The following is a 14,532-nucleotide window of genomic DNA, read 5'->3' on the forward strand; positions in this document are numbered from 1 at the left end:
AGTTCCCTCAGCCTCTCCTCATAAGTCTTGTGCTCCAGCGCCCTAATCATTTTTGTTGCCCTCTGCTGGACTCTCTCCAACTTGTCCACATCCTTTTTGTAATGGGGGGCCCAAAACTGGACACAATACTCCAAATGCGGCCTCACCAATGCCGAATAGAGGGGAATAATCACTTCCCACGATCTGCTGGCAATGCTCCTACTAATACAGCCCAATGTGCTATTAGCCTTCTTGGCAACCAGGGCACACTGCTGACTCATATCCAGCTTCTTATCCACTGTTACCCCCAGGTCCTTTTCTGCAGAACTGCTACCTAGCTCATTGGTCCCCAGTCTATAGCTGTGCATGGAATTCTTCCGTCCTAAGTGCAGGACTCTGCACTTGTCCTTGTTGAACCTCATCAGATTTCTTTTGGCCCAATCCTCCAGTTTGTCTAGGTCCTTCTGTATCCTATCCCTACCTTCCAGGGTATCTACCACTCCCCCTAGCTTAGTGTCATCTGCAAACTTGCTGAGGGTGCAATCTACCCCATCCTCCAGATCATTAATGAAGATGTTGAACAAAACCGGCCCCATGTACTCAAGGCTTCCAGAAACAACACCGATCCTCAGCTGAAGTTCATGGTGGCAAAACATAGTGAGAGTAAGTAAATGATATCCTGCCGAGGGGTCTCACCAGTCCTGATTTACAGTCTGTGTTTCTGGCTGAGTGAAGCGAGGCCCCACACTCAACTGGATGGCATTTCTCTAAATAAAGGTTTGTTTCTAGCGCAGAGTCCATTTGGTTACTAATGTGCAAACTGTTCCATTCTCTTACATGTATCAATTGCTAAATCTAAGATTTTTATAGCAAACATTGATGTAAGAAGCAGGAAGTATTCACTTTGGAATTTCAGATACTAATAGTAGGAGTTAGAAACCTCAGATTTGCTTGAAAAGTAAGAGAGTTTGGCCTAGAAGTTGCAAAGGATGGAATAAGTGCATCATTTTTACAAAGGGTCTTTATCCTGAACTGCTACACTAATAAGTGAAGTTAAACCCGCTGAAGTCAAATCCAATGTCCTTGTGGATCCATCCTTTCTGGTCCCTAGTTGATCCATTAAACCCTGTCATTTCTGAACAGTAACACAACAGGCCAGGTGCAGTTCTGTGGAAAAAGAACTAATCCCAAGTGATCCAAAATCTTGAATCACGTCTCCCAGAATCAAGATACTGGTTCAAAATGCATGAGATAAAACAAAAAATGAACAAAAACGTTGGGTTCTTTTTACTTGGCTTCCAGTGTCTGAGCCTTTAAGTCACACTCAAGTCACATTTTAAAATTTTTCTCTACAACCACAAGGGCTAGAAACTCACGTAAAAAACCAAAAAAAACCCTAAACTGAGATTCTCCCATAGTCACTAGGAGCCTCTCGAAGCTGTGGCTTTAAGACAATCACCCGCGATTGGTGGCAGCACTGTAATGTATTTCTGCTTTTTTTCTGTGGAGACATTGGTTGTGCTGAGGTCAAGCCAGTATGCTTGTTAGACGTTGAGAGACAACGTGGGGGAAGCAATATCTTTATTGACTAACTTACGCTGGCCAAAGAGACAAGCCTTCGAGCTACACAGAGCTCTCTTTTAGGCCTCTTCAGGTTAGACTTTGTCCTCCCAGGGAGAGTCTGTCAGCAAATTGGCTCATTGAGCCACAACAGCCAGGAGCATGGAGGGGAAAGAAGGGTTTTGTTCAAGGAAAGCTCCTGTATTGTAAACAGGATAAAAGGGGATGGAAAGAGCCACTTATCACTGTCTAATGCATCCCCAGGTCATTTCTGTGCTAGCTCCTAGTGGAGGAAAAGGATTTCATGTTAACAGGTCTCCTGTTAACTCCAACGCCAAAGGTTGGGATTTCTGATTGTCGAGCAACCAGCAGCCATAAGGTGCATTGAGTAGAGAAGCTCAAACCCTCCCTTAGCTCTGCTTCGCTCTGCCCCCTATTCAGGGCCATGGCTGAAGTCACAATTACACCCATAAGGAAACCCAACTCTTGGCAGTCACCTTCCTCTTGCTGCTATTTCAGGATGTGACCCTGACCCATAGTCAAGAGCATGGCAGGGGCAGAAGGGACTTGTTCTCGCCCTGTCCCGCCCTGCTGCATGGGAATCTTTCTGAAGAGAAGACTTGGCCACTCTGTGCGTATCAGGCCTCAGTAATATGGCTGTTTTTTAAACCACAATTCCCAGCACCCACATGGAGACGCATACATGCACACAGAGACTCTTGCACTCCCACTGTTCCTGGGGCTTCTTGGAGGTGAGCAAGCTCCTTAATAGTAATAAGTGTGCAGCTTTGAAAGCAAGGAATGCCAAACCTCAGGGCAGGCTGAGGAACGGAGATGAGTGCTTGATAGAGACTCATCACTCAATCCAGCTGCAGGCTATGGGACCTACATGTCCAAACTTTGACAGGCTCTGTCTTACATAAGCCAGACCTCACAGAGCGCCTCACTGCACTTTGGGAGCATCGGGGGAGGAGGGGTCAGAGAAAGAAAACCTGACAACAAAGTCGGAGGCTTATCCATAAAGATCCTTCAAATGCTGGGTAACATGCTGATCTCAAACCTGCCTGAACACTGACCTTTCTAAAGGTGCGCGGCACCTCCTCCCTTCTCTGAATGAAGCACATTTCCGCAGTACGGGGGCTGGCAGGTGGCAGTAGAATTGGCTGCTAGCGGGGGCTGCAGTGCCCACCAGCTATCATGCAAGAGACAGGATTAGATGGAAGAAAACCACAAAGAGAATATTTCCAGGGCTGCACTCGACAATCCATGTTGAAGCCGGGCACTTTGGCCCAGGGCTTAATTTTTGCCAGGGCTGAGCCCAGCACCTCTGGGCGTGGCAGTTCAGAGCCCGGCACCTCTGGGCTTGCTGCATCAGTTATGAATGTACTGGTGCAGCTAGCCCCTCCCACCACTCCTGCTGCTGCAGTTACTCTATGTTTAGCACCGTAGCTGGCTGCAGTGTAGACATACCCCGGCTCAAGGCCCTCAGTCAGCTATTTCTTCACTCACAAGTGTGTAGGGCAAAGGGGCGATGCCTGGGTGGTGGCTGAGGAGACATGGGCTCATGCACCATCCTCCTTAGACCAACCAGATGCTTAGCTGTGTGCTCCCCTCTTCAGCCTCCCTCCTGCCAATAGACCAGTGTAACATGGCAGCCATGCAATAGTGCTCAGGAAGGCAGGATCGAGGCCCCTTGTGTCCCTGTCCCATTGATCACTTCTCACTTTGCCCTTGGACGCAGTGGTTAAAGTAAACTGCAACAGCGTCATCAGCCCAGCAAGGAAAAGGGGAGCTGCAAGGCGGTTCTGCTGCTCTCCAGAGCTACTTTACCCCTGCCTGTCAGTGCAGCACTCTGCTCCCATTGGGGCAGCATCCAGCCCTTGTTATGAGCTTTTGTGACCTAACAGCGGGTGTGAGATGGAATTCAACAGCAAACCCTCCCATGTTGCTGGCTTTGCTCAGCACTGCTAGGAGTGGCTCAAACAGACCGAAGGCATTGCACAGGCTTTGGAGATTCTTTTCAATGCAGCCGGAGTCAAACCTGGTTAGTTTGGGCTTGGTTTGCACCAAAGGCCAGAATTTTCAAATGTGCTCAGCACCCACAATTGGAGCTAGATTTTCAAAAGAGCTCAGCACCCTTTTAGGCAGTAGAATAATGGTCAGATTTCCCAAAGACTAATTTGTGCAAAAGTGTCACAATGGGAACTGCTGGGACCGAGGTTCCTGAAAATCTGTTCTCAGTTGCAGGCACTCAGCACTTGAAAAGGTGACCCCACATTTCCATTAACCTGAATAGTTCCATTAACCTGAATAGTTCCTCTTATGAGCAGCCCAGTCCTGCTCCACAAGCAGATTTGCTGATGTATTCCTCAGGAGGAATTTTTGTCCCAATGCCAATGTGACACTTACATGGTGCCTTTCATCTGGGGATCTCAGACTGCTTTGCAAAAGTGTGTACTATTATCCCTATGTTACACAGGCTGCAGGACTCATGACTTTCACTCCCATTCCTCGTCACACTCTAACTTTCATTGATGCGGTTGCACCAGAAGAAACCACACTGGAAAATCTTAGACACCCTCAAGGAAGAGAATGCAAGTGAGTGATCTGAATGCTGAAGTCACTGCTAGGACCTCAGGGGGAGAAATTCCCTGCTTGAGCTATACAAGTAAATATGTATATCAGTGATCACATTATCCTTTGCACTTGCATGGCATCTTGCATCTCAAGAGGCAAGATGGAGCGAGAGGGCGACCAAGTACAGGGGAGGCCCGTTACTCAATGGTGTGGGGTGGAGAAATAATAACAGAAAATGTGGAAATAGCAGAAGTGTCAAATGACTTTTTTGTTTCAGTTTTCACCAAAAAGTTTAATAATGATTGAACATCTAACTTAGTGAATGCCAGAGAAAATAAAGTAGGATCAGAGACTAAAATAGGGAAAGAATAAGTAAAAAATTACTTAGATAAGTTAGATGTCTCCAAGTTGCCAGGTCCTGATGAAATACATCCTAGAATACTCAAGGGCCTGGTCTACACTGCTGGTTAAATTCAGCAGCAGTTGATGGGAGAAATGCAAGCTACGTAGAGTAGTTTGTGTATCTCCCGTCGACTTCCCAACTTCTACTTACCACAGAGTCCCCGCTATGCTGTGCCGAAGGGAAGTGCCCTCCCGTAGATGCAGCGTTATTCCTTTTGTGTGGGTGGATTAATAGTGTCAACTTCCGGGTTCAATTGAGCAGGTCTTCATTTCCACTCAATCGATCCTGCACTGCCAACAATGCCGCCAGCAGTGTAGACATACCCAAGGAACTGACTGAGGAGATATCTGAGCCATTAGCACTTATCTTCAAAAAGTCATGGAAAGATGGACAAGATTCCAGAGGGCTAGAAAAGGGCAAATATAGTGCCCATCTATAAAAAGGAGAATGTGGACAACCCAGGGAATTACAGACCAATCATCTTAACTTCAGCACCCGGAAAGTTAATAAAGCAAATTAAGCAATCAATTTGCAAACATCTAGAAGATAACAAGGTGATAAGTAACAGTCAGCGTAGATTTGTCAAGAACAAATTGTGTCAAACCAATCTGATAGCTTTCTTTGACAGGGTAAAAAGCCTTGTGGATGGGGGAAGTGGTAGATATGGTATACCTTGACTTTAGTAAGGCTTTTGATATTGTCTTGCATGACCGTCTCATAAACAAACTAGGGAAATACAACCCAGATGGAGCTACTCTAAGGTGGGTGCATAACTGGTTGGAAAAACATTCCCACAGAGTAGTTACCAGTGGTTCACAGTCAAACTGGAAGGGCATAACGAGTGGGGTCCCACAGAGATCAGTTCTGGGTCCAGTTCTGTTCAGTATCTTCATCAGTGATTTAGATAATGGCATAGAGAGTACACTAATAAAGTTTGCGGACAATACCAAGCTGGGATGGGTTGCAAGTGCTTTGGAGGCTAGGATTAAAATTCAAAATGATCTGGATAAACTAGAGAAATGGTCTGAAGTAAATAGGATGAAATTCAATAATGACAAATGCAAAGTACTCCACTTAAGAAGGAACAATCAGTTGCACACATACAAAATGACTGCCTAGGAAGGAGTACTGCGGAAAGGGATCTGGGGGTCAGAGTGGATCACAAGCTAAATATGAATCAACAGTATAACACTGTTGCAGAAAAAGCAAACGTCATTCTGGGATGTATTAGCAGCAGTGTTGTAAGCAAGACACGAGAAGTAATTCTTCAGCTCTGCTCCGCGCTGTTACAGCCTCACCTGGAGTATTGTGTCCAGCTCTGGGTGCCACATTTCAGGAAAGATGTGGCCAAATTGAAGTAAGTCCGGAGCAGAGCAACAAAAATGATTAGGTCATGTTTTCTAGGCCTTTAATCGTCTTTTAATCTAGTCCTGTGGTGAGATGTACTGACCGGACACCAAAAGTGAGGTTACTATGGGGCTAGGGGAGGTGCCAGGTCATTATCCCATGCCAGCCTCTGCTCAGCCAGGCTCACCTCCTGCACTCTAATGCCCTGCACCTCAGCTCTGCCATTGAACCCCAACTCTACACTCCAACATCCTACACACCAGTTCTGTGAGAGCACCTCAACCCAACAGCCTACATCCCCAGTTCTTCCAATGCACCCCACTGAAATGCCCTACCTCCATCTCTTCCAATGCACCCAACCCTGCACTTCAAAACCCTACACCCCAGCTCCCACAGTGCACCCTAACCCTGCACTCCAGTGCTCTACACCCCAGCTGTACCATTGCACCCCAACCATGCACTCCAAAACCCTATACCCCAGCTCTGCCAATGCACCCCTACTCTGAATTCCAACACCCTGTGCCCCAGCTCTGCCAGTTCACCCCAACCCTGCACTCCGACACCTTACACACCCAGCTCTGCCATTGCATCCCAACTCTGAACTCCATCATTGTACCCAGCAGCTCTGCCAGAGCACCCCGACCCTGCACCCCAGTTCTGCCAGAGCACCCCAACCCTGCACTATAATACCTTGCACACCAGGTTTGCCATTGCACCCCAACGCTGTACTCCAATACCATACAGCCCCAGCTCTGCCAGTGCCCCCCAACACTGTACACCCCAGATTTGTCAGTGTACCCCAAACCTACACTCCAACACCCTATACCCCATCTCTGCCAGTTCACCCCAGCCCTGTATTCCAAAGCTATACACCCCAGCTCCATCAGTGCACCCAAAACCTGCACTCTAATGCCATACTCCCCAGCTCTACCAGAGCACCCCAACTCTACACCTCAACACTGTACACCCTGGCTCTGCCAGTGCACCCCAACTCTTCACTCCCACACCCTATACTCACACTTTGCCAGTGCATCCCAGCCCTTCACTCCCACACCCTACACACCCACCCTGCTCTTGCACCTCGATCCCATACTCTTAACACTCTACACCACATCTCTGCCAGTTCACCCCAACCCTGCACCCCAGCCACCCACACCCCAACTCTGGCAGTGCACCCTAACTCTGCATTTGAACACCCTACACCCCAGCTCTGCCAGTGCACCCCAACCACCCTGCACTCCAACCCAGTGCATCCCCATAGCCCTGCCAGTGCACCCCAACCCTTTTGTCCTCTAAGAACAAACGGAGAGAGTAAAATGTGGTAAGATCTGAACACTTAGCACAAAACTGAGATTTTTAAAACAAAATTAATCAAGGAACCAAATTACACGACGAGAAGAAATTCTTTGCTTGTCTGTGCACCAGGGCTAGGAGCCTGGCTAACATACAAATGCATTTGGAATTGTTAATTTATTAGCATACATTTTGCTACTTGCTACAACTGAGCCCTGCTGGGATGATTAGCATGATTGGAATGTTAAAGCCAATGCTAAGAGTCTATTTAGGAATGATCCAACGGTCAGAAGCGGAGGGGAAAAGGCACCCTGTCAGAAATGGCATTACCTGCTTCCAAGTCACTAACAACTTGGAAAAAATCTTGAATGCAGATGGATCAAGTTCTAACAGGCAAAGAACAAGATGGGGTATTTGTCAATGTCTGCTTCAGACCCCCAAATAATCCTGGGGAACAGGATGACCATCTGATTACACACCTATCTATAATGTGTAGGAAAAAAGGCATGATCAGAGGGCCTTCACTTTGAGTGACATATGCTGCACATGTCATGCTGCCAGGACTAAAACATCTTTGCAGTTTCTAAATATTATAGAAGAACATTTTCTAACTCAAAAAACCATGGCATTCAACTTAAGGGAAGTTAGAACTCATATTAGAGCTCATCTTGACAGATAAAGAGGAAATGATGACAGAACTAAAAATTAATAGTAGCTTAGGTACAAGTGATCATGACTTGATCACATGTATAATGTGCAAACAGGATGAAGTCCAGACCAGTGATATATATATACTTGAGGCTTTTAATGGGCCAATTTCACAATGCTGAAATCAATTATGAGCCAAATCAACTAGGAGGAAAACTTCAATCAGACAAATGTGAATGATAATTGGGAATTGTTTAAGAACACTTTACTAGATCCCCCAAAAGCCACAATCTTACAATCAAGGAAGCAGGACATATTGGTTAAAAACAAACTTGTCTTAGAGGAGAGGTGAAGGCAGCTATAAAAATAATAAAAACATAGAAAACTGATTAAAAAAAAAAAAAAGCAAAGAAGAAATCTATGGCCAGTAGTGTTAACACCATTAAGAAGGAGGGTTTTTTAAAAAGCATATTAGGAACAAAAAATATCCTAACAATGACATTGGTCCATATCTCAATGGCAATGGTAGAATTATCAGTAATAATGCAGAAAAGGCAGAAGTGTTCAATACATATTTCTGCTATTTGTTTGGGGAAAATAGATGAACTAGTAGGATCAGATAATAATACTCTTTCCATTCAATTAGTATCTCAGAAGGATTTTAAACAGCAACTGCTAAAGTTAGACATTTTTAAATGAGCAAGTTGGGAGAATTTGCATCCAAGAGTTTTAAAAGAGCTGGCTGAGGGGCTCACTGGACCATTAATGTTGATTTTCAATAAGTCTTGGAACATGACTGGAAGAAAGCTAATGTGTCAATATTTTAAAAGGGTAAATGGAATATCAGTCTGACATCGATCCTGGGCAATATAATTGAGTGGCTGATATGGGACTTGATTAATAAAGACCCAAAGGAGAATAATATAATTAATGCCAATCAACATGGGTTTATGGAAAATAGACCCGGTTAGACTAATATACCTTTTCTGAGGAGATTACCTGTTTGACATTTTGAAAAAGATAATAATATTGACTTAATACACTTACATTGACTTGGTACCACATGATCTAGACAAATTGGAGGATTGGGCCAAAAGAAATCTGATGAGGTTCAACAGGACAAGTGCAGAGTCCTGCACTTAGGACGGAAGAATCCCATGCACAGCTACAGACTGAGGACCGACGAGCTAGGCAGCAGTTCTGCAGAAAAGGACCTGGAGGTTACAGTGGATAAGAAGCTGGATATGAGTCAGCAGTGTGCCCTGGTTGCCAAGAAGGCTAATAGCATATTGGGCTGCATTAATAGGAGCATTGCCAGCAGGTCAAGGGAAGTGATTATTCCCCTTTATTTGGCATTGGTGAGGCCGCATTTGGAGTATTGTGTCCAGTTTTGGGCCCCCCACTACAAAAAGGATGTCGACAAGTTGGAGAGAGTCCAGCAGAGGGCAACAAAAATGATTAGGGGGCTGGAGCACAAGACTTATGAGGAGAGGCTGAGAGAACTAGGCTTGTTTAGTCTGCAGAAGAGAAGAATGGGGGCGGGGGGAGGGAGGATTTGATAGCAGCCTTCAACAACCTGCAAAGGAGTTCCAGGGAGGATGGAGCTAGGCTGTTCTCAATGGTAGTAGATGACAGAACAAGGAGCAATGGTCTCAAGTTCATTGGCGGGGTCTAGGTTGAATATTAGGAAAACGTTTTTCCCTAGGAGGGTGGTGAAGCACTGGAATGGGTTACCTAGGGAGGTGGTGGACTCTCCATACTTAGAGGTTTTTAAGGCACAGTTTGAGAGAGCCCTGGCAGGGATGATTTAGCTGAGGTTAGTCCTGCTTTTAGCAGGGGGTTGGACTAGATGACCTCCCGTGGTCTCTTCCAACTCTAATCTTCTATGATTCTATGACATTTTGATTAAAAACTTGAAAGATATAAAATAAACATGGCACACATTAAATACATTATAAATTGGCTAACTGATTGATCTTAGTGTGTAATTGTAAAATGGGAAGCATCATCAAAGAGTATGTTTCTAGTGGATTCTCAAAGGGTTCTTGATCCTGGACTGTTTACATTTTTATTGATGATCTGGGGGTCTCAAAACATAATTGTAGATGGAGAATCATCACTGAACGTTTTACCAGTGGGTTCCTGCAGGAATTGATTTTTGGCTGTACGCTATTGAACATCTTTATTAATGATCTGGAAGAATACATTAAATCACCACAGATAAAATTTGCAGATGACACAAAAATTGGGAGTGGTAAATAATGAAGAGGACAAGTAACTGATACAGGGCGATCTGAATCACTCGGTAAACTGGATACAAGCAAACAGTAGGGTTTTAATATAGCTAAATGTAAATGTATATCTCTAGGAACAAACTTACAGGATGGGGGACTCTATCCCAGGAAGCAGTGACTTTGAAAAAGATTTGGGGTTATGGTTCATAATCAGCTGAACACGAGCTCCCAGTGTGACTCTGGGACGAAAAGAGCAAATGTGATTCTAGGCTGCATAAACAGGGGAATCTCGAGTAGGAGTAGAGAGGTTATCTTAACTCTGTATTTGGCACTGGTGCGACTGCTGTGGAACACTGTGTCCAGTTCTGATGTCCACAATTCGAGAAGGATGTTGATAAAATGGAGAGGGTTCAGAAAAGAACCATAAGAATGATTAAAGGATTAAAAAACCTGCCTTACAGCGATTGACTCAAGGAGCTCAACCTATTTAGCTTAACAAAGAGAAGGTTGAGGGTTAACCTGAATATAGTGTATAAATTTCTACATGGGGAACACATTTTTAGTAATGGGCTCTTCAACCTAGCAGAGAAAAGGATGACACAATCTAATGGCTGAAAGTTGAAGCTAGACAAATTCAGACTGGAAATAAGGCATAATTTTTAACAGTGAGGTAATTAACCATTGGAACAATTTACCAAGGGTCATGGAGGATTCTCTGTCACTGACAATTTTTAAATCAAGATGGGATGTTTTTTCTAACAGATCTGTTCTAGGAATTACTTTGGGGCAATTCTCTGGCCTGTGTTATACAGGATGTCAGACTAGGTGATCACAATGGTCCATTCTGGCCTTGGCATCTAGGAATCTCATCTACAACCCTGGCCAGCACAAGATGCCTCAGCTGAAGGTACTAGGGAGATGTGGGATAATCTGTCGCAATGGAGGACTCTTCCTAACTCGTAATAGTTAGAGGTTGTAGCTAGGGGTGTAAAATATCAAACAGTTAAACGGTTACCTGGTAAGTAGTAGTTTTACCATTTACAAATTGCATTAACCATTTAACCGTTCGCCAGGGGGGCTGTGCATGTGGGGGTGAATGGGGACAGGCTATTGCAGGGAAGGACGATGGGGGGGGGGGGGGCAGCTGGGACTCACGCATGTGCAGGGAAGAGCCCTGGTGGCTCAGGGTTTGACACTGGCAGTGGCACCAGCTTGAGCAGCCGTGAGCCAAGCGGCAGTGTCTGAGATGTGCTTGGGTGACGGGTTTGGAGGGGTCGGGAGGGCATGGGGGGTGTCCCCAGTCCTGGAGCAGGGCCAGGAGTGCGGTGGGGGCAGATGGGCTCGGGGATGTGCAGAGCATGGAGGTGCCTAATTGCCCCCTCCTGAGGGCTGGAAGGCAGCAGCATCCTGGCTCTGCAGGGCCCACTCTGCAGAGGGCGATCGGAGGGCATGGGGGGATGCCCCCATCCAGCCCCTGGGCGCCCCCCACAACCCGTAGGGATATAAAATAGTATATCAGTTAAACGTTTAACCAATCTAGTTTTGATCCTTTAAACAGTTGTTTTGTTTTACTTAGGTGTAGCATGAAAGATTATATCCCTTCCCAATGTTTGTTAGAATTTCCCATTCTAACGCTCGTTCTTGATAGCCACATAAATGTCCAATTTCTCTTTGGATCTTGCTGAATTCTTGGCCTCAATAATAACAACCTATAGTTGTGAGTTCCACCGTCTCATTTCACACAGTGTTTTCTTTGATTGGTTTTGAATTTATCACCTCTCAGATTAATTGACTGCCCTTTCATCATGTGTTATGAGACAGTGAGAACAGACACACACCATCGTTCACTATTTGATGTATTTATATTATGCTCCCTCTGATTAGTGTCCTTCTCCATAAAGTACAATCCCAATCTATTCTCGCTCTCTTCCTATGAGATCTTTTCCATGTCCCCAATTTTTCTCATCAGCCTTCTTTGAACCTCTCAAACCCTGCAATATCCTTTTGTAGAGGGGGTTACCGGTACTGCCCATGGCATCCAGATGAGGCTGCATCTTTGCTTTATATAAAAACATTAGACTAATCTCTGTGTTCATCTCCATCCCGTCGTTTATGCATCCTACATCTTGTTAGTTGCTTTGATTGCAGCAGCAGATTGAGCAGAGGTTTCACTGAGGTGTCCTCCGTGAGGCCCCCCCCAGTCTCTTTCTCTGCAGCAAGTTTTTGGAATGGAGGAGAAGGGGTGGAGAGTTGAGAGATTAAACAAGACAGAGCAAAAAGCTTTGAATTTTTCCCTTAATACTCAGTCATTTAATGACTAGTTTGATGACAAGCATGAAATTAAATAGACAAGGAAATTCTCAAGTGTCCGGGAAGCCAGAGGCTAATTAGGCTTTGCCTGGGGCAATTGGAGATAGCAAATATTAAAGACTGGGTGAGGTTCTGCTTAGTTTGGGAGGTTGATTTAATGCTGTGGCTGCTTTGGTCGGACCTGAAATCTGGCTGCTGCTTTCTGCTGGGCTGATTTCGCGTATACACCAGATCTTGCTAACAGCTAAATCCTGACGTCCTTGCTCAGATTTTACTCCCTCCTTAAAAAGGCAAAACTCTCAGGGAAGTCAGTGAGTTTAGCATCTTGGAAAATCAGGCTGCATATTTAGATGCCAAAATATAGATTTTGGTGCTTAATTTTAGTCCCACAGGTTTGACTATTTTGGCATGAGCAAAGAATGAGTTTGGGTCTAACAATTGAGCCCAAAGGATTAGGCTTAGGTCCTCAAAGGCATTGAGGTGTCTAACCTCCTGGATTCCAGAAGCCACGTAAGAAATCTCCAAGGGGTGAGACAGGATTAAATGAGAGTCAGAGTAGGAGTGGGAGAGGGACATGGGGAGCATTACTGGATAAGGGGGTGCCTCAGGACCTGGCCATGAGCTTTTGGACTCAGAGTTTTAAAGATCTGATGCAATCTGAGCGAAATAGAGGGGACTAAAATGATGAAAGAGAAATGCTAGAAATTGGTCCCATGGAATCTTCGCTGGTGAATGTCAGACACAAGGAGGGAGGCAAGGCCCTCAAGCTGCTGCACCCCCCCTGCGGAACAACACGCACCCCAGGAATGGGACTGCAGGGAGACCAGGGCCCCACAAGTCTCATGGAGCTGGTCGGGAATTTTCCAGCAAAATGTCTTTTGGGTGGGAAATGCTGAGTCATCAACACCAAACCTGCTCGGGAAAGGGCGAGTTTCTCTGGCTTTTCTGATTTAGAAACTTTTTGAAAAAAGAGTTTGGAAATTGTCGAATTTTGACATTTTAAAAACAAACATTTCACTTTTTGTTTCCAAACAACATCTTGTTTAAGAATTTCAGATCATTTTACTAAAAGAAGCCAAAAAAAAAAAAAACATTAAAAGGTCCAAACTGAAACAGCGCATTTCAAAATGATCAAAACGAAACCTTTGGCTGGGCCCAGTCTGAACTTCTCTTTTTGTCAGCCTATGAACACTTTTGAGATTTCAACTTTTTGTCCCTAGTCATGACAGGACATTTTTTTGAAATCTTGAAAACTCGCAGGTTGGGAAAACTGATTTCCCACCTCGGTCTAACCCATTTTAACCGGGGAGGGGGGGGGAGAGGTGGCAGAGTCAGTCAGTGTGCCCCCTCCCGGGGTGGCAGTGAGAGGGCCAGGAGAGGAATGAGTGGGAGGGAGAGGTCTGTTCAAGGATGCTGTTCGTGAGTCTGGAGAGGCCAGCCTGGAGGCCTTTGTGTTTGCCAGTGTCAGACTCACAGAGATTCTTTGAGCCTCATGTGCAGCCTGAAGCTATTCAAGGGCTCAAAGCCCAAACATCCGTACACAAAGGTTTAGCTTTTAATGGATGTGAAATGTTTGTGGAGACCTTTGACCGGCATTAACGCTGCTGCCGACCCTCCAAGGGCTCAGTAATCAGTTACCACACATTAGGCTTGGCTGTTCACTTCAGTGCACACGGCACTGCTAGGATTCAGCGGCTTGGGCAGGAGCCCGGTCAGTGGTTTTTAAGGGGATTTTACAAGGGCTATGCTGCTAAAAAAGGCCAACTGCTCAGTGCCTCCGAGAGCTCTCCGACCGGTCCAGTTAGTTACTCAACAGTTTTGAGGGGGCTAAAGCAACGGGGCCCGGCATTTGAGGCTGATTTGTTCAAGTCCAGCTTTTCAAGAGAGGGTGGGAGATTGAAATTGTCTTCAGTAGTGTCAGTTTAATAATATCTCAGCTCACTGCAGTATCCATGGGCCTCTCGGTGATACATATGGGGACAGGGTCAAATCTATCTATCTATCTATGCATTGACACTGCACTTATCACCTGCTTCACAGGTGCCTGGCATTTAAGTCTTGGCCATGAATCATGTCCCAGAGGTGGTTGTAAGCTGATTGCCCAATACAGAAAGGATGTGGACAAATTGGAGAGAGTCCAGCGGAGGGCAAAAAAATTGATTAGGGGGCTGGAGCACATGA

The sequence above is a fragment of the Emydura macquarii genome, unplaced genomic scaffold (assembly GCF_026122565.2).
Source record: "Emydura macquarii macquarii isolate MOO-44397 ecotype Brisbane River unplaced genomic scaffold, CSIRO-AGI_Emac_v2 contig_1692, whole genome shotgun sequence".
Lineage (NCBI taxonomy): Eukaryota > Metazoa > Chordata > Testudines > Chelidae > Emydura > Emydura macquarii.